Raw genomic sequence first — 21,993 nt, 5'->3', positions numbered from 1 at the left:
TGATTTTAAAGTATAAAATAGTGACAGAAATTAGTTTTGTTATAAATGTCATCACACTTTTGGTGAATTCCCTGCTACCACACCAATTTTGAAACAAGATGTAAAATTTAACTGGCAGAAATACCTGTTGACCAATTTGAAGTTATAACTAAAAAGAAGGAAAGGTTTTTAAATAAATTATGAAGTGATAAAATGATACAACTTTTGAGTTCACATTTAAATATGCTAACCCAAAACTGCAATGTATATTTCCAGTGTAGTCTATTAAATGTACTATGGATTTTAAGGTCCTGAATCAAAACAGGGGCACAAATTTAGACCCCCAAATACTTTTTTTTTGGCGGTACGCGGGCTTCTCACTGTTGTGGCCTCTCCCGTTGCGGAGCACAGGCTCCGACGCGCAGGCTCAGCGGCCATGGCTCACGGGCCCAGCCGCTCCGCAGCATGTGGGATCTTCCCGGACCGGGGCACGAACCCGTGTCCCCTGCATCGGCAGGCAGACTCTCAACCACTGCGCCACCAGGGAAGCCCCCGCAAATACTTTTTAGTCCTATAAACTGAAAGAAAATCCAAATGCCCAGAATATGTGTGTCAATTTTAACTTTAAAAAATCCTTATTTTCAGAATCTTGTTAAAACAGAAGAATCACAAGAATTCACCAGAACTTATGATATATAGTATTTTAGTTGTTTCTTAAAAGCCAGAAGTAGTTAATAAGAAGCTTTTCAATCTAAATTGTCTAAAGTAGTGGCAATGACGGTGCATCAACTAATAGTTTTAAGAAAGTGAACTTCAAATTTACCTGGCCACAAGAGGCACATGAAAATATCTCCAACATCGCTAATTATCAGAGAAATGCAAATCAAAACTACAATGAGGTATCACCTCACATCGATCAGAATGGCCAGCATCAAAAAGTCAACAAATAATAAATGCTGAAGAGGGTGTAGAGAAAAAGGAACCCTTCTACACTGTTGGTGGGAATGTAGATTGGTGCAGCCACTATGGAGAACAGTGTGGAGGTTCCTTAAAAAACTAAAAAGAGAGCTACCTTATGATTCTATAATCCCACTCCTGGGCATATATCTGGAGAAAACCATAATTTGAAAAAATACACGCACCCCAATATTCATTGAAGCACTATTTACAATAGCCAAGATATGAAAGCAACCTAAATGTCCATGACAGATGAATGGATAAAGAAGATGTGGTATATTTATACAATGGGATATTACTCAGCCATAAAAAAGAATGAAATAATGCCATTTGCAGCAACATGGATGGACCTAGAGATTATCATACTAACTGAAGTAAGCCAGACAGAGAAAAACAAATATATGATATCACTTATATGTGGAATCTAAAAAAAATATGATACAAATGAATTTATATACAAAACAGAAATAGACCCACAGACACAGAAAACAAACTTATGGTTACCAAAGGGGAAAGGGAGTGGAGGGTTAATTAGGAGTTTGGGATTAACATATACACACTATATAAAACAGATAACCAACAAGGACCTACTGTATAACACAGAGATCTATACTCAATATTTTGTAATAACCTATAAGAAAAGAATTTGAAAAAAAAAGATATATATGTATGTATAACTCAATCACTTTGCTGTACACCTGAAACTAACACAACACTGTAAATCAACTTCACTTCAATAAAAAGTTTATAGGGACTTCCCTGGTGGCCCAGTGGTTAAGAATCCACCTGCCAATACAGGGGACATGGGTTTGAGCCCTAGTCTGGGAAGATTCCACATGCTGCGGAGCAACTAAGCCTGTGCGCCACAACTACTGAGCCCACGTGCCTAGAGCCTGTGCTCTACAAAGAGAGAAGCCACTGCAATGAGAAGCCCGCGCAACGCAACGAAGAGTAGCCCCCACTCACCACAACTAGAGAAAGCCTGCGTGCAGCAATGAAGACCCAGCGCCGCCCAAAATAAAAATAAAGAAATTTTTAAAATAAATAAATAAAATAAAATAGACTGGAGCTTCCTCTCCGGAAGCAGACAACATCTTGAGGTATTTGGCTCTCCCAATATCATGGATGAAGATCTTTGTCTCCAATATGAAACCTTTATTCCGTTTGCCTTTTTGCCTCTTGCTTTTGCTCTCTGTAAATGCACAGAAAGACAATGTTCCTTAACTCTGGCAACTGCCTCTAAATCTACCACTAAGGCCATAGCTCCACAACAAAGTCCCTAAAATTTCTTGCTAAGGTGGTTTTGGATAATAGCATTGCTTTCGATTACTTACTGGCAAAACAAGCCATAAGTCTGTGCCATAGCAAAAACCTCCTGCTATAACTGGATCACACCCTCCGATACTATAGTAAATACAGGAAATTAACAAACAAGCCTCTTGACTTAAAACAGGTTGATGGCCCTTTGGGTACATTCTTTGCTTTATTTGATAAGAACTTGTTTGGTTCATAGGGAGCCCTAAGGAGCATATGCAGTCTCTTGGTATTATCCGACTGACCGTCATCATTATAATCTCCCTGGTGGGCTATGTTCTCTCAAGGGTCTTAAATTCATGTCTGTAGCCATCAGCAATACATCAGATGGTCTCACTGCACTTGCAGAGAAATAAACAATGAGATGAACAGCAAAACAATTCTTCCACAAACCAGACTCATAACCTATGAGTTTCACAACGAGACAAAAACAACAACCTGATGGTGACCAAGAGTGGCACTATCACCAAATTTTTGGTTAAACTCTCCGATATGAGAGGAGGGCCAAAAGGAGGGGGGAATGTGTTAAATTAATTAAACAAGGAGACCATTAGACTGAGGTGGTTCTAATACCTTAGCAACCCTACATAAGCAAACTAAAACCTAAGCCTGTAACTGCCTCAAGGCTAAGAAATCAAGCCTAAGGACAACCAGTAACAAACAGCCAATGAGGCTTTTCCAAATAAGGCAAACGCTAAAGCTATAACTCATCAACTGATTTTTCTGCTTTGCTTTTCTCTATAAAAGCTTTTCCCGCAGCTCCTGTTGATGGAGCGCTCCTAACCATTTCCAGTTTGGCGCTGCCCAATTCAAATAGATATTTGCTCAAATAAACTATTAAAATTTAAAAGGAAAGAAAAAAGCTATGGTGAATTAATAAAATTTTCAAATTGAAGTTTAAATTTCTAACATGGCAAATTTCAATAGATATTACAAAGTAAACAAAAGCTCAATAATTTAAGAATGTAAAAGGGTCCTGAGCCCAGAAAGTTTAAACTAAAAACAAAAACCCCTCTAGCTTAGTAGGCATTCTGATGTGATCTTAATTCCATTTTCAACGCTACCACTTCTGATACAACCTGAATTAAGTCTCTGTCTTTTTTGTTTTATAAGAAAATCAGGAAGGAAATACTCAACTGTTCAGTCTGGTAAGGTACCACATTTTCCCTCTCTAAACTTTAATTTCCCTAGTGGGTTACCAGACCTCATGACCTTCAAAGGTCCTGCTAACTCTAGGGTTCTATGACTCTCCATCTACCTCCAAACCTTCCAGCTCTGACAGCTCCACACTGTCCAACAAGGGAGAGAGGGGGCCCTTTACAACTTGGCCCCCAACTAATTTTCTAGTCGCTTATTCTCATTCCCTTGTCACTCTTTAACCTACCCACTAATGATCTATCCACATAAGAGTATACCAGTTTTGGGAATTCCTTGGTGGCCCAGGAATGGCCACCAAGTGGTTAGGGCTCTGCACTTCCACAGCAGGGGGCATGGGTTCCATCCCTGGTCGAGGAATTAAGATCCCGCATGCCACAAAGCGTGTCCAAAACAAACAAAAAAAGAGTATACCAGTTTCTAATCATGGGCACCCCCCTTTTTTTCTGATTAGATATAAGTCCTTGGTTAAATTACTTCCTCTCTAATACTTCACTTTCTTGTATGTAAATGGTGATAATACCTATCACTTGTGAGGGGCTATGGTGAGAATTTAATGAGTTTGTGATTGTAAAGTACTTAGCACTCTACCTAGCATACAGCAAGAATATGAGAGCTCTTGTCCATACCTATTCCTATTGAAGACACCTTTCTGTCCCTCCCTGCTTGCCCTGCCTTCGAGGATTAGCTAGCTCCAGTGTTAACCTCCTGCTCTGCAGCTGTTCTTGACATTCCCACCCCGCCCCATAGCATTCATTGATTTCTTAGTTGTGTATTTCTAAGCCTCTTTTACTACAATGTCTATCTCAACCCCTTTCACTCTGTATTATAACTACTCATTTACCAGCCTCCTAAAAGTCCAAGACTAGATTCATCTTTGTAAACAGAGCCTAGCATGGTGCCCAATATGTAATGGATGTGTGACTCCAGAAAGTTACTGATTTGAATTATCCAAGCAACTGAAATTAATGCCTAGGAAAGTACACCAAGCACAATAAAATGAAGGTATTAACTACATTCAGTATCTAAGAGTGAAATGAACATTTCTGAGAAAATATTACTTTGTTGGAAACTGCAAAGTATGTCTTTCTTCTTTAATGTTAATGGCTGTTCTAGCCAATTAACTGTAACTGTAAAAGCAAAAACACTTCATGGATCCTGTCATCTAGAACTTGGTAGAAGATGATTATTTTTAAATAGACATTTTTCTGGGATGAAAGCAAAAGCACAATTATCACACGTAAAACAATGCTCTAAATATCTAACAAAGTCCAGAGTGTGGATTTTGCACTATTCAATTTCATTCATAAATCCTATAATTGTGAATACCTGCATCAGTGACTACCAACTGGGGCCATTTTGCGCCCCAAAGGACATTTTTGGCTGTCCAACTGTGGGTGGGTGGTAAAGCTTACTGCCATTTAGTGAGTAGAAGCCAGGGATGCTGCTAAACATCCTATGGTGCACAGGACAGCCCCACAACAAGGAATTATCTGGCCTCAGAAGTGAATAGTGGGGGCTTCCCTGGTGGCACAGAGGTTAAGAATCCGCCTGCCAATGCAGGGGACACGGGTTTGATCCCTGGTCCGGGAAGATCCCACATGCCATGGAGCAACTAAGCCTGTGCACCACAACTACTGAGCCCGCGTGCCTAGAGCCCATGCTCCGCGACAAGCGAAGCCATGGCAATGAGAAGCCCGCACACTGCAACGAAGAGTAGCCTCCCCCTGCCGCAACTAGAGAAAGCCCACGCGTAGTAACTAAGACCCAACGCAGCCAAAACTAAATAAAATTAAAAATAAATAAATTTATTATTTTTTTAAAGTGAATAGTACCAAGGTTGAGAAACCCCAGCCTACATGACCTTCTTTGACTGCTTTCCCTTCTTCTGAAAATCCAACATGCTAATTTTAAGCTGCGATTCAAATGCAGGATCCTTAGTGTCACTGTTCCTCCTTATTACTAACATAACACTTCATAAAAATCTTTGAATAAGTCCAAACTTACAGGGGGAAAAAAAAAAAAGGTCAACTTCTAAAGATTAGACTGAGAAGAAGCTGGGATCCAAAACGTTCTGATGTCACTCGATTCTGGCAAACGTGACAAAAAGAGAAACTGCAAATAGCTTTTTACAGTACGTGTTTTGCCATGTCAATAGCAGGGTCAAAGTATTTGTAGACAAAACTATTTTATAATTTTGAACAAATAATGGGTGAAATATATAGTACTGCTACCCCTACTCTAGTAAGGCTTACATCAATGGTACTATTCCAATTCATGTTAAAATTGTTTCTCAGCTCAATAGCTTTGTTTACCCTCAAACTAGGGACTTAAGATGGTAGTTTAGTATCACAACTAGATTTTTTCTCATCAAGTACCATGGTCAGAGAATGAATAAAACTTCTATTCTGCATAAAGAGCTTAAGGGGGTATTTTGTCTTATAACTTTAAGACATTTTTAAATTTGCCTTTAAGAATGAAAACATAACTCAACAGCAAAAAAAAACAAAAACAAAAACAAAAAAACCAATCAACCAACCAGATGCAAAAATGGGCATCTTTGAACTTGAACAGACATTTCTCCAAAGAAGACATAAATGGCCAAGGCACACATGAAAAGATGCTCAACATGACTGTTACGGAAATTCAAATCAAAACAACAGCAAGGGTTTCCCTGGTGGCACAGTGGTTGAGAGTCCCCCTGCCGATGCAGGGGACACGGGTTCGTGCCCCGGTCCGGGAAGATCCCACATGCCGCGGAGCGGCTGGGCCGGTGAGCCATGGCCACTGGGCCTGCACGTCCGGAGCCTGTGCTCCGGGATGGGAGAGGCCACAACAGTGAGAGGCCCACGTACCACAAAAAAAACCAAAAAAAACCTCCCCAAAAACCAGCAAGATACCATTTCACACTCATTAGGATGGCTATTATCAAAAAACAGAATATAACAGTGTTGGCTAGGATGTAAAGAAACTGGAACCCCTGTGCACTGCTGGTGGAAAAGTAAAATAGTGTAAACACTATAGAAAACAGTACGGTAGTTCCTTAAAAACTTACAATTGCCACAATTATTCAGCAATTCCACTTCTGGATATATAACAAAAAGAACTGAAAGCAGGTACTTGAATAGATATTTGTTTACCCACATTCAGAGCATGTTTAACAGCCAAAAGGTAGAAGCAACCCAAGTATATAGCGAGAGATGACTGGATAAACAAAATGTGGTATCTATATACAATGCAATATTATTCAGCCTTAAAAAGGAAGAAAATTCGGCCATACGCTAAAACTTTTATGAACCCTGAGGACATTATGCTAAGTGAAATAAGCCAGTCAGAAAAGGACAAATGCTGTATGATTCAGCTTTTTTGAGGGAACTACAGCAGTCAAATTCATAAAGGCAGAAGGAATAGTGGCATAGCCTGGGGCTGGGGCAGAGGAGAATGGGAGTTGTTTAACGGAAAGATGAAAGGGTTCTAGAGATGAACAGTGGTGATTGCTACACCACAAGGTGAATGTACTTAATACCACTGAACAGTACACTTAAAAGTGGTTAAAATGGTAAATTTTAGGGCTTCCCTGGTGGTGCAGTGGTTGAGAGTCCGCCTGCCCATGCAGGGGACACGGGTTCGTGCCCCGGTCCAGGAAGATCCCACATGCTGCAGAGCAGCTGGGCCCGTGAGCCATGGCCACTGAGCCTGCGTGTCCGGAGCCTGTGCTCTGCAACGGGAGAGGCCACAACAGTGAGAGGCCCGCGTACCGCAAAAAAAAAAAAAAAAAAAGGTAAATTTTATGTTATTTTCACACACACACACACACACACACACATACAAACATGACCTAAGAAGTAAAGTACAAAATGAACTGTTCTTCTTGGGACTTCCCTAGTGGCGCAGTGGATAAAACTCCGCACTCCCAAGGCAGGGGGCCCGGGTTCAATCCCCGGTGAGGGAGCTAGATCCTGCATGCATGCTGGGACTGAAAGTTCACGTGCTGCAATGAAGGAGCCCATGTGCCACAACTAAGGAGCCCACAGGCCACAACTAAGACCGGCTCAACCAAAAAACAAATAAATGAATAAATTATTTTTTTAAAAAAAACAAAAATGAACTGTTCTTCTCTTTGCGCCTTAGAAAAAAATGAGATTCCAAACCAGTCAATGTAACAGGCTACCTGCTGGGTTTTGTCAATAAGGCTCTGCTGAATCAAAAGGTCTCACAACCTGGCTTATCTGAAATGATTTCAGAGAAATGAGTCAGCTCTAACTGGTGATTCTGCAACTACTGCAAAAGAAACGGGGAAAGCACTTTAGGACTCGACTGTATAAATGATAAATTAAACTCTTTAGAGCCAAAGTTAATGAAAAGTTGCCTAAATTCTTGGTATTTAGGATACTTATTGAGAAAAACTGTATTAATATATTAAACAGTGAAAATGCATTTTTTAAATTATGGAACCAATATTTTAACTTCAATTTTGTTTTGGTCCACATATTTCTTCTTCTATCATTAGAAACCACAAAGACTTCTAATGGGAAAAGATCTGATTTAAAAAATTATGACTAAATAAATTAATAGAGTGAAACTGACAACAGAGGAAGTTTTTTTCTCCTTGTTTTTTCCATCATTTATCTGTTTTTTTCTAATTGAAGTATAATTGATTTACAATGTTGTGTTAGATTCAGGTGTACAGCAAAGTGATTCAGTTATTTATATTCTCTTTTTCAGATTCTCTTCCATTATAGGTTACTACAAGATATTGAATATAGTTCCCTGTGCTATACAGTAGGTCCTACTGTTTATCTATTTTATATATAGTAGTGTGTACCTGTTAATCCCAAACTCCTAATTTATCCCTCCCCCCTCCTTTACCCTTTGGTAGCCATAAGCTTGTTTCTATGTCTGTGAGTCTATTTCTGTTTTGTAAGTTCACTTGTATCATCTTTTTAGATGCTACACATAAGTGATATCGTAAGATATTTGTCTTTCTCTCTCCGACTTACTTTGCTTAGTATAGTAATCTCTAGGTCCATCCACGTTGCTGCAAGTGGCATTATTTCATTCTTTTTTATGGCTGAGTAATATTCCTAAGTGTGTGTGTATGTGTGTGTGTATAAGTCTTCTCTTAATAGAAACAGGTAGAAGCAGAAAGAGAGCCATAATCCACCAGCAGTATTTTTTCCTTTCACTGCAATCAGTTTTTATTGCTGATATAAAAAAATAATTTATTTCCTAGGGATTTCTAAGTATAACAGAAAATCTAGACCTCAAAAATTAACTTTTCTTGAGTTCTAGGGGCCTTCCCCTGTGAGCATTTATAAATATCAAGCATGCCTAAACCTTAGACAGGTACTGGCTCCATTGTACAGGTAGATAAGATTAAACATGTTCAGTGTTCATGGTCACTAAAGTGGTGAAAAATTCAACCACAGTAATTAAAATAATTGGTTTTATTTATCTTCCTATTCTAAAGTCCAATAGTTTACATAAATGAAGGAAAAAACAAAATCATTAAAGACAGGTTTTTAAAGAGCACCTTATTTTGGTGGAAAATACTGTTTAAAATTAAGCGTAAATATGCTATGTGTGGTTATGCACAAGTAACTCTTTGGGATGCAATTACAGCTACAAGTTAATGTTTTTAAGCTTACTACTATTTTTAGTAGAATTAAAAGGAATATGGAAATAGTTTATCTATAGGATGACTGCTGGATAATTAAAGGTTACCCCCAAAAAAGCCTGAAGGAATATTTTTCAGTCTTAAAAAGGAAGACAGGACTTCCCTGGTGGTGAAGTGGTTAAGAATCCACCTGCCAATGCAGGGCACATGGGTTCGAGCCCTGGTCCGGGAGGATCCCACATGCCGCAGAGCAACTAAGCCTGTGCACCACAACTACTGAGCCCACATGCCTATAGCCCGTGTTCCACAACAAGAGAAGCCACTGCAATGAGAAGCCCATGCACCGCAATGAAGAGTAGCCCCCGCTCGCCACAACTAGAGAAAGCCCGCGCACAGCAACGAAGACCCAATGCAGCCAAAAATAAATAAATAAATAAATAAATAATTTAAGAAAACACGAAAACTTAGACCTAATTTTTTAAAAAATATATAGTTAAAATGGTAATTTCACATTATGTATATTTTTACCACAATTTTTTAAAAATTGAAGGCTTACAAGTTTTGGCATTAAAAGCATAATTTTGTGGTTTCAAATCTAAGTATTCTAATAACAATAGCAAAAATGGAAAGCGGCTATGCTCTTATAAATCTATCACTAAGAATCGCGTGGCGTATTTGCTGGTGGGCTTTATGGGACTCTAAAAAATTCCCTAGTTAACTTTAAGAATTATAAGATGGTGGGTTAGCAGAGACCTAGTCACAAAGTGCAGCTTACCTTTTTTTTTTAAAACAGGTTTTTGGGGGCAGATATGTGACCATTTTCTGCTACAGACAGATTCTGCTAAGTACAAAATTCACAGAGGATACAGTGAAAAAATTATTTTTCTACATATTCTGTGTCCAAAACACAGCCCTTAGGGCCAAGAGTACTTCTGTCTTAAATTCCAAAGAGCCTAGGCCTGCAGTGTCATTACATTCTTGGCAATCCCTTAAGACTCACAAAACCTGCTACTCAGGTAACTCAAAGCAAAAACCATCAAACATGCAGGTGCCCTAGAAGTAATAAGCAGATATAACACACCTGCCTAAGGAACAAGAAATCTTTCTGTATGGCAGCAAAGCCCTTAGAACATCCACGGGATGGATGCCTCACTCAAGGGACAAACTCAGGAGAAATCTAAACTGTTAATTGTAACAGCGGGATTTCTTACTTCCTTAACCACATGCAGTATAAAAACTAGATATATTTCTTATATGAACAACTAAATGGTTTAAAAGGCATAAACCAAGAAAGCATACAGATCATGTGAAACCGTTTTGTTGTTGTTAAGTTCCAAATGGTTACGTACAAATGCCATAGCCTTTACCAAACCTGCAAGTAAATTTGAACTTTGGGTTTTGCCTTTTTCCAATTTAACTTTGGTGCTAATTACATCTCCTTACTATCCAGAATAAAAAAGTTTGCTATTTCCCACTTCTGAACTCTTTGTTAAGGCAGCTCCATACTCAAGAGGATAGAAGGGCACCTAACTCCCCACCAGGAAGCCTAAAGCCACCCACTGTTTGATGCACTTGTTTAATTATTTATAAATGACTTCAAATTACTCACTAAGAAACTCCAACCTGAAGTCCTTCTACTTAAACAACTCCTCTGCAGTTTCTATCAGTGGAAACAAACACAAAGCTACACTCCAAATGGCTCCAACCACCATGACACAGCACATTCAGGAAGCTACTGTGCCCCTCCCCACACAATCAAAAATAACATTCAAAGAACCATGGAACTCCCCAGGTGTGGTTACATAAATCGTATCTAGAAGCAAGACGAGCATCTATAAAATGTGTGTCTTATTCTAATTCCAACACCAGAACTCCATGCCTGTTAATAGACACATTTTAAACCTCTATCAAAAGTATTAGCCATCGCTTCAAAATTAGCTTCAGATTAAGGGGTTGTGTGTGTGGTTTTTTTTTTTTTTAATTAAAAAAAATTACTCTGGTTAAGATGACTTAATTTTCTTCTTGGAGGGTTAAACTAATTTATTTGGGGACTTAAATATTAAAGTTTTTCAACAGCTGAGACATTCCCTTGGCCACCCTGGAAATCAACATGCATTTTACTATTTTAGCCTGACCAACCCTAAATTTGTTAAAGACAGAATCTGCAAAATAGTTCAATATATATTTTAAGCTTATACGTCCCAAGAGCTTTTTCCATTAATCCATAATTTCAAAAGAGTAGAAGGGTGTTGAGAATAAAATAGTGGACTCTATTCTTGTAAACAAAATGAAAAGCAGTAAATGGACACACAAATTACTCCATGACATTCTATCTTGACAGAGCTCATTTCTATTCTGTGCTGTCCAACAGAAATTTAATAGAAGTCAAAAATGTAATTAAAAATTTTTAAATAGCCACACTTTAAAAAGTAAGGGACTTTTACCCACTGGTGGTCCAGTGGGTGAGAATCTGCATTCCCAATGCAGGGGCCAGGGTTCAATCCCTGGTCAGGGAACTAGATCCAACATACATGCCGCAACTAAGAGGTCCACATGCCTCAACTAAGAGGTCCGCATGCCACAACTAAACATGCCGCAACGAAGATCGCAAGTGCTGCACTAAGATCCGGCACAGCCAAAATAAATAAAATGTAAAAAGTAAGAACAGGTGAAATTTAATAACGTATTTTATTTAATGTAATATACTTGAAATATTATCTCAACATGCGGTCAACATAAAAACCAGTAATACTTTTTTTTGTGTGCTATATCATCAAAATTCTGTATTTTTAAAAATAGTTCTACTGGGGCTTCCCTGGTGGCACAGTGGTTAAGAATCCTGCCAATGTAGGGCACAGAGGTTCAATCCCTGGCCCAGGAAGATCCCAAACACCGCGGAGCAACTAAGCCCAAGTGCCACAACTACTGAAGCCCACGCACTCTAGAGCCTGTGAGCCACAACTACTGAGCCCGCGTGCCACAACTACTGAAGCCCATGTGCCTAGAGCCCATGCTCCGCAACAAGAGCCACCACAATGAGAAGCCCACGCACCACAATGAAGAGTAGCCCCTGCTCGCTGCAACTAGAGAAAGCCCGCGCACAGCAACAAAGACCTGACGCAGCCAAAAATAAATAAAATTTTTAAAAATATAAAAAAATAAATAAAAAAGGGGATACCCTGGTGGTGCAGTGGTTGAGAGTCCGCCTGCCGATGCAGGGGACGCGGGTTCGTGCCCTGGTCTGGGAAGATCCCACATGCCGCAGAGTGGCTGGGCCCGTGAGCCATGGCCGCTGAGGCTGCGCGTCCGGAGCCTGTGCTCCACAACGGGAGAGGCCACAACAGTGAGAGGCCCGCGTACAGCAAAAAATAAATAAAAGTATATAATAGTTTTTAGTATATTTATGGAATTATGCAATCATCACCATAATGTAACTTTGGTACATCTGCATTGCCCCAGAAGGAAACCTCATACCTATTAGCAGCACTCTCCATTCTCTTCCATCCTCAGCCTTGGTAACCACTAATCTACTTTCTGTCTCTGTAATTACCTATTCTGGACATTTTACATAAAGAGAATCATATGATTCGTACCATCTTCTTTCACTAAGCATTTTTTTGAGGTTCATCCATGTTATAGTGTGGATCAGTATTGGTGCACAGACTAGCCAAATTTTAAGCGCTCAACAGCCACATGTGGCTAGTGGATACAGTACTGGACAACCTAGTTCTAGAACCAGAAAGCTCCCCAATAAACAAGCATATCAGCCTTAAATAAGAGACCATGTTAGGAACTTCCCTGGTGGTCCAGTGGTTAGGATTCCAAGCTCCCAATGCAGGGGGCCCAGGTTCGATCCCTGGTTGGGGAAATAAGATCCCACATACCGCAACTAAGCTCAGGTGCCACAACTACTGAGCCCATGTGCCACAACTAGAGAGCCCTCATGCCACAACTACTGAGCCCGTGCACTCTGGAGCCCATGCATCACAACTAGAGAGAAGCCCACAAGCTGCAATGAAAGATCCCATGTGCCGCAACTAAGACCCAACGCAGCCAAATAAATAAATATTAATAAATAAATTAATTAAATTAAAAAGAGTGTAACTCAGATTCTTAGGAAAAACCAACTCTGTTTTGCAAAGTTAATTTTAAAATATATTTCACTATCTTGTCTACCTGGAAAGAGGAAGTTCATTCATCCTACAAAGTACACTTTTAGGAAGATGTTCCACAGAAATGACTTTATACAATTTGTAGCAGCAGGAAACCCTAACAGCATTTAGATTAAGTAATGACTAATAATTTAAGTAAATAAATTATCAGAGGGTGCTCTTTCCATTTTCTCATAGGAGAAGCAATCACAAAACTACCCTTAAGGGCTTCCCTGGTGGTGCAGTGGTTGGGAGTCCGCCTGCTGATGCGGGGGACACGGGTTCATGCCCTGGTCTGGGAGGATCCCACATGCCGCGGAGCAGCTGGGCCCGTGAGCCATGGCCGCTGAGGCCACGCATCTGGAGCCTGTGCTCTGCAACGGGAGAGGCCATGGCAGTGAGAGGCCCACGTACTGCAAAAAAACAAAAAAAAAACAACAAAAAAAAACCACCTACCCTTTATAGATAAATACAAGCACTTAGGTTGTAGTCTAAGACACAGATTTTTTTAAAAAAATTAAGGAGAGGGTGTGGGTAATGAAATCTTGGCTAATTCTGAGCTTCAGAAAATGCTAATGTTTATTTTAAAATGAGAACACCACATTTTCCTTTAGTTCTGTGCATGGATGATCCCTTTGTTCAGGGCAGGGTAAAATTATACCATGACTTCTGAGAATGACCATAGAAGGCCTCCAAGTGAAAACAACCCAAAAAGGATAAAAGAGAACAACAAGGTCTCTGAAACTGCTCTGAGCAAACTTTCACTGTAAGTAAAAAAGACTAACAGAGGTTTCAATGTCATTCCAAAAGTTTAAAACATAAGCAAGGTTATAGGAACTTACATTTTCTATATAGCCCTGGCGCTGATAAAGACAAAAATAAATGTACCCCTTTATTTGTGGCTTTAATATTTCTTAGTGACTTCTGAGTGTTCTCTGATCAGGAATTAGGCCACGTTTAACTCCCTCGTCAAAGAGGAAAGCTGACAGAGAGGCTATGCACAAAGCAGTCATGACACTAAAAATATGCCAATTTAGGCATTTTTTTAAAGAGTTTGCTTCTAAATCAAATACAATCTAGCATAGCATTTTTAATTTTAAAGTTTGCTGTTTAGGACTTTAATGTGAATTACTTTTTGCTAATTTTTAAGGCAACATTTTAAAAATTTACTTCAAGGTTAAATTAAAACTCACAAGATACCAAGTCACAAGTTTACCCCAGAAACCTATTTTCATTCCTTCCACCTAACAATCAATCAAACCAAAATAAACTCCAGCACAACCCCAGCGGAAAGAATGAAAAGGGGCATGGGAGAGAGTTCTTTACTGCAAACAGACTAACAAGTAAAAGCAAGTTCCTGGGGAACTTTGGTAATTAATTAATTTTTTGGTAATAAATTCTTTAATACTAAACGCAGACCATGCTGTGATGTACCCAAGAAGCAGCATGACAGAAGCTGTTTTTCAAACCTTAGTTTCTAAGGGGCATAAGACAGAAAGCTACAGTTAAAGCAAGGGAGTAATAAGGGAAAGATGCATTGAAAATAGTAGCATTCACAACAGCTTCCAGCCTTCGGCTCCTCAATCCTTTATTTGAAGTGCCTCCTTCCCATGAACAAACCCAGGTTAACTGGCACCCACTTCACAGCCTCTACTCCCCTAAGCAGCCAGTCACAGTGCGCAAGCCCCGCTCCCTGGGCTGAGGGCCAGGCAAAAACTCTGGCAAAATAAGGAAGCCTCTGGGAGGTGGCAAGCAGCCAACTCAAACTGGATGATTCCAGTTTAGTCTGGTTTCAGTCACAAACAAGCAGTTCCTAGCTTTCCCCACCATATTCAGAGGCACTGGCTGCTCAGGCGGCGCACAATGAACTCTCCTCATGTATTCTCAGATCTAAGCCTACCTCATTCTCACTTCCCTAGCAGCAGAGGCTCGAAATGAAAGCAAGGTTCTCAGTACAGCAAATATGGGTCAGTCCCGCACTTGTTTCCGAAGCCAACTGCCCATTCCGCACAGAACGCTAAAACTGGCAACAACTACACCTCTCAAAAGCCTTACTGAAATGCTGTACTTGACAAAAAAGGAAAAACAGAAAGGAACTAGTCTGATTTATAAATCTCCATAATGAAAGTTAAGCCCACCAGAGCAATTAGAAAGCAAACACTTCCATTTTCCATATTTAGCACAAAAAAAGGCTTGGCTGGCTAACATGACCCCAAAAGGCAGAAGTGTGTAGCTTACTGCCCAGTAACAAACTATACAGTAGCCTACAAAGGAATGTTGCTTCCAAAATATGGGCTCTTCATTTTGCCTGCCACTGATGAGAATGGAAAAGAATACTACCAATAAAATAAAAATAGGGACTTCCCTGGAGGTCAAGTGGTTAAGACTCGCGCTTCCAATGCAGGGGACGCGAGTTCGATCCCCGGTCGGGGAGCTAAGATCCCACATGCCGTGCGGTGCAGCCAAATAAATAAATAAAAATTTATGTGTACATTAATATATATGGGGGGTGTATTTCTCTTCAAAGCACACACGGCTAAACAGAAATTATCTGTCTACTATTCATTATTATAGATAAGATCACCTTTGATGATAAAACTTCAGACAAATGTGTTTTTATGAGTAAGCACTGCAATGATCACCAAAAAACCCACTAATTATTAATTCCTTTAACAACTTTAAGAAACTGACTCTTACTTCATATATGTATTTGTTAAAACTGGTGCCATATCAGACAGGTTCTAGCACGTAATATATATCATAACAAATTATATAGCCAGGTAATAAAATGAGCATTCCTTCCCCCAATCAACATTCTAAATAGGCAGACTTTAAGAGAAATGGAAAGTACACTGTCACTATCACTCTGATACATGCATTGCAACCATATCCAATAACCACCGGAAACTACATTTTCAGCTTCATCCATGTTCTTCCACAAAGCTTCAGAATGACAGCAATTTTGAATATTTTTCTATATGAATTTGAAAGGAAGTTCTCTCTCATAAACTAAATGAACTGCAAAACTTCCTCATGAAATCAGACAAAAGGACATTTGAATAAAATTCCCCCTCTAAGAAATCTAAAACATCTAGATCAGGACTTCCCTGGTGGCGCAGTGGTTAAGAATCCTCCTAAAAAAAAAAAAGAATCCTCCTGCCAATGCAGGGGACACGGGTTCGATCCCTGGTCGGGGAAGATCTCACATGCCGCGGAGCAACTAAACCCGTGCACAACTACTGAGCCCACATGCCACAACTACTGAAACCCGCACACCCTAGAGCCCGTGCTCTGCAACAAGAGAAGCCACCGCAATGAGAGGCTGCGCACCGCAATGAGAGGCTGTGCACCACAATGAAGAGCAGCCCCCGCTCACCGCAACTAGAGAAAGCCTGCCCGCAGCAACAAAGACCCAATGCAGCCAAAAATAAATAAAAATAAAATGTCTAGATCATTCACAAAATGATTAGTAGAATTGGTCTTTGTTGAAAAAACAAAGATATGGGATTGTCGTCGTGTTAATCCTTATTTAGTTAAAAGGGTCACATTCCCTTTTAACTTTTAACTGTTGTAAAAATCCAGAATTTGGTCAATATTCTAATTACTATTTAACTATAATTCAGGTAAAATATTCTTATACTGTCTAACAGAAAAAAATTAATACGGTTATAGACAACTTTTGATATATTTAATTTATTTATTTATTTTTGCAGTGCGCGGGCCTCTCACTGTTGTGGCCTCTCCCGCTGCGGAGCACAGGCTCCGGACACGCAGGCTTAGCGGCCATGGCTCACGGGCCTAACCGCTCCGCGACATGTGGGGTCTTCCCGGACCGGGGCACAAACCCGTGTCCCCTGCATCGGCAGGCAGTCCCTCAACCACTGCGCCACCAGGGAAGCCCTGATATATTTTACTCAAAACATATAAAAGAAATATACAAACAAGTTCTACAAATAATACCAGCAGTAAGAAATACTTTTCATTTCCCTTTCAATAAAAAATAATTATTCTAATGCAAAGCTAATATACTGGACAAGAGATGGGCATAAAGCATGCCATTATCTTAATACGGCATCAGAGTTGAAAAGTCTGATTGCCTGCAGGTCTATAGGCTTTTCTTACTACATTAAACAAACACCACAAAGACTATTTCACATGCTAGTTTTCCTGTCCTGGAACTGATACTGTATGTGTGTCTTTTTCTCCCACTTCCTGTCTCCAAGCTTCTTCCTTATGTAGTCCAACTTATGAACCCAGGCCCTGGGCAGTGAAAGCATGGAGTCCTAACCACTGGACCACCAGGGAACTCCCTACATACAGTTTTTAAATCAACTTATTTCAATTCTTAAAATCTACTTAAGAAGAAAGCTTGCTCTAAAATTCTGATTTTTTCAAACAGGTAAACTAAGCACAATTTAAGGCCACAGGGCTTCCTGAAAGCCACAGAGACAAGAGACAATGAGATGTCACCCACTACAGTTATTTTCATGTAGTTTTTCTGTGCTTACTCCTACTACATTTATTTTAAGCGTTCCCAACTAAATGCCTATTTCTGTGATTAGAAAGAATGAAAGTCTGTAGTTACTTGACATATTCTTCTTTAGACAAACCAAAAGGATTCAGAGGAACAAAAAGAAAAAGGCTGACAAGACACCTCCAAAATTTTTAAGGGGGCAGAAGATGGGGTTGCCTTTGATAAAACTGTAAAGATGCACCTAGCCATAGACACCCAGGTTAATTTAATTACATGTTAACTCTTAATTAGACATATGTAGATTTTGTTTTGGATTAGCCACAGCCAATGTTTAATCCAAACTGGCTCTATTTTTAGGACTCCATACAACCAGCTATTTTATTTCATAAATTTGGTGCAAAAAATAAGCAATATATGTTAAACAAATAGATGGCTGAATATAAACTCAAAAGTTAACTTTAGGACTTCCCAGACGATCCAGTGGTTAAGACTCTGCACTTCCAATGTAGTGGGCGCAGGTTCGATCCCTGGTCGGGGAGCTAAGATGCCACATGACTCACAGCAGGGCACCCCCCTCCAAAAAAAAGTTAACTTTATCTAAACTGAAAGAAGATTTAGGGAAGTAATCTACTGAGGGGGAAGGGATAAAATAAGAAAAGGTTTTGGATTATCCAAATCACAACTCCCTCCCATTACTTTTTCATCCATTTCCCCTCATTCATTCTGTAAACCTTTACAGGATATAGAATCAAGGGCTAACTGCAGCTCCAAAGGAGCCAGGACCCCTTTTCAGCAATCTGGTGAAGTCTATGGACTCCTTTTCAGAATAATGTTTCTAAATGCACAAAATAAAATAAATAGGAATTAAATGGAAACAAATTATACTGACACAGTTATTAAATGTTTTAAGTTTTTGTGATATAGTAATGTCTTTATTAACATTAAATAATACCTAACACTGAGTTTAATAACTATTTCCCAGTCATGATTAATATAAGCCCAATTTTGAGATCTCTGCAACTATAATAATCATAAATTACCTGTGAATTTACACTGAGAACTAAGTCAGTCATACTGCTAATCTACTGGTTTTTTGTTGGCTACTTTCATATAATGGGGGGCAATGCTTAATTCACTTTCAGGTTAGTGAAAAGATGTAATTTTTCCCCCTGCATCTAAATTCAGGGACCAAAAAAATAATAATAATAAAATTTAAAAAGGGAATCCCGTGGCAGTCCAGTGGTTAGGACTCCGCACTCTCACTGCTGAGGGTCTGCGTTCAATACCTGGTCAGGGAACTAAGATCCCACCACAAGCTGCACAGCACAGCCGGAAAAAAAAAAGGTTCAGGGACCCTGAGCCAGCCTAATCATCTTTGGCTGTGATCAAAGTAAACAATGGAGGGCTTCCCTGGTGGCACAGTGGTTGAGAGTCCGCCTGCCGATGCAGGGGATGCAGGTTCGTGCCCTGGTCCAGGAAGATCCCACATGCCGCGGAGCGGCTGGGCCTGTGAGCCATGGCCGCTGAGCCTGCGCGTCCCGAGCCTGTGCTCCTCAACGGGAGAGGCCACAACAGTGAGAGGCCCACGTACCGCAAAAAAAAAAAAAAAAAAAAAAGTAAACAACGGAGAAACAAATCTCAATTAAAATTACTTTAAGATAGTAGGAAAGGATATTATGAGCTAATTTAATTTCAATAAATTCTTCAACTCCTGTAGCCTGAATTAAAACAAGTTCTTAACAACATGATAGACAAAAAGAACTGATAGGGAACTACAGAAATAAAATACGTTCAACTTCAATCAAGGACTTAAAATAAATGCTTCTGTGGAATTTATGTATTTAAATTTTTATGTTGAAAAGCAAAGGGACTCCCTAAATGACCAAGGCAGAGAAAGAAAACAGACATACAGCAGCAAAGGGCTGCACACAGGAAAGTGTGTAACATTAAGGCCCCCTCCTCCCCCAAACTTCTCACCAGCTAAATACTGTGAATAGTTTGGCAGAAACATTAAGTGTATCATTTATAAGGACTTCACAACTAGACTCTCATCAATCCCACATTTAGTCATTTGAAATGCACTGCTAGGAATCTGTTCACCAAAGCTGTAACAATTAAGGGGGATGGAGGATGATTAATTTCCCAGTCATACAGACAGAATAGAAACTTGTTTTTATAGATAAAACAAGCTATATTTTGTCTACTATTACATGTTGCTTTTAAACTTTTTTAAGGACTTGGAATGTCACCATTTCACAATCAAGTTTTAAAGATTACAAAAAAGAACTTAGTTCTTCCAAAGGGCATTAAACATTCTGAGTTGACATAACACCTCAAAATATTACATTCTAAAATCAATATAATTATAGAGGAAAAGAGGACATCTGATAAAAGGGGGGATGAACCCAGGGATAATGGATATACTCTGAACACCAAAGAATTTTATTTCTCTGTACTTGCTTCAATCACAATATAATGAACAAATCTTTTAACTATTTACATCAATTTTGCTTTTACCTTCCTATTGGCTAAGAATTGTATCTAAGTATTTCAACTATTTGAACATGTACTCAGAGAAGGGCAATAAAAACACTTGGTTGTCTCTGCAATGTGCACAAAGGAAGACCTGACCCTGTTCTTACAGGATGACACCAAAAGGCTCATCATTTGGTCATATCTTCAAAAAAAGTTGATGCTGTTTTTCATAAATCAACATAATCTGATTCTTAACACAATGTCCCTTCCGCTTTTCCCAAGTTAGGCACTCTCATAGTCCAAGTTTGTCTTCTCCGAAATACTGAAAGAGTCTCCTAACTGGAATCTCTGTCTTTCCTATTCTAAGTCCCCAGATGCCTTCCTAAAGCAGATTTCAACAAGATATTTCCCTTCTCAATCCTTCAAAGGCTCATCTCTGCATAAAGAAAAAAACCCAAAAACATTAGCGTGGTTAAGTCATACTAAATTATTTGCTGTTCTCAAAACATTCTTCCACCCACTCGTATCTCTTCAAGTTGTTCCTTCTGCTCACAATGTTCCCTGTCTAGCCTAAAATTCGTCTCTTCTTGTTGAAGAGAAGAATACATATCCTTCACAGCCCTAAATCATAAAAACTGCCAGCCCTAAGTATGGATCAGGCAGCTGACAGAAGAGAAAATATCCTCTATGGTTGTAATTTAGTCCCCATGTAGATTTTCCAAGCTCATCCTGCCTTTGTGGCAGTTATCTTTCTAAATGTAAATATTCAGAAGCATATAACTGTTTCTTTTGATTATGTAAATAGGGAATTATCTCCATCAAATTCATCAAATCACCTCTGGGTTCAAGCTTCTGAGCCCACAATGCCAAGGGCCAGATCTCAAACCACTGTAACTCCCACCAAAGTACAATGCCATCCTGAAAGCCGTGAATTATGTTTCACCTCTAACTTCTACACTGCCACAATTGGTTGACTTCTCAAAAAGGTTTGATCCAGTGGAATGCAGTGCCATTCCTTTAATGAGGTAGGTTTGGGGAAAATGACTAAAAACTTGAGTATCTTAGACAATTCTATGTAGGAGAAAGTGAATCATGACAAGATTTTATAATCAGTTTATAGAATTCAAATGAATACTGTCAATCATTTAACTCAATAATATACCAAATGAAATCAAAAGTTTTACCCATGTCACAGAGCTGCAAAGCCGAAGCCAGAAACTAACTCTCCTGAATTCCTAAACTAAGTGCTTGTTTCATTATAATATGCTACATCTTCTAGAATGTTTGAATTATATCTAGATAGACAGAGGTATAAAATGTTTCCATTTATTATTTTGAATTTGAAAATTTAGGAGGCCTAAAAGGAGCCATTTATCAATTCCATGATCATTTACTTTTCTTAAATTAATTCTAAACAGGCAATACTAAAGGAAAAATAATCTGGGCATTTTTAATCAGGTTGAAGAATCTGTATCTTGCAAATTTAAAACACACACCACCTGGGACTTCCCTGGTGATCCAGTGGTTAAGAATTGGCCTTGCAATGCAGGGGATGATGGTTGGATCCCTGGTCGGGGAACTAGGATCCCACATGCCTCGGGGCAACTAAGCCCTCACACGCCCCAGCTACTGAGCCTGCGCACTCTGGAGTCCTCGCAACACAACTAGAGCGAAGCCAGCACGCTGCGACGAAAGATCCCACGTGCCGAAACTATGACCCGACGCAGACAAAAAATAATAAATAAATAATATACACACCACCTAAATTTAAAACTAGAATATCTGAGATTAACAGATTGAATAACAATCACTAGAAATGGGAAATACTCAAAAGACTATCAACATGTGAAGTACTGAATAGCAGTAATAAT

At 39.4% G+C, this 21,993-nt stretch overlaps 1 protein-coding gene across 1 annotated transcript in view; it reads right to left on the bottom strand.

The window, feature by feature from the left end:
- The window catches only part of SPEN (spen family transcriptional repressor), an 81,326-nt gene that overhangs the window by 30,185 nt on the left and 29,148 nt on the right, over nucleotides 1-21,993 (bottom strand). The gene's annotated exons all lie outside the window — the stretch shown is intronic.

Source organism: Phocoena phocoena, chromosome 1, assembly GCF_963924675.1.
Source record: "Phocoena phocoena chromosome 1, mPhoPho1.1, whole genome shotgun sequence".
In the NCBI taxonomy this organism is placed as follows: domain Eukaryota; kingdom Metazoa; phylum Chordata; class Mammalia; order Artiodactyla; family Phocoenidae; genus Phocoena; species Phocoena phocoena.
Note: the sequence above shows the minus strand (reverse complement) of the source record. Positions and strands in the feature narration are given on the sequence as shown.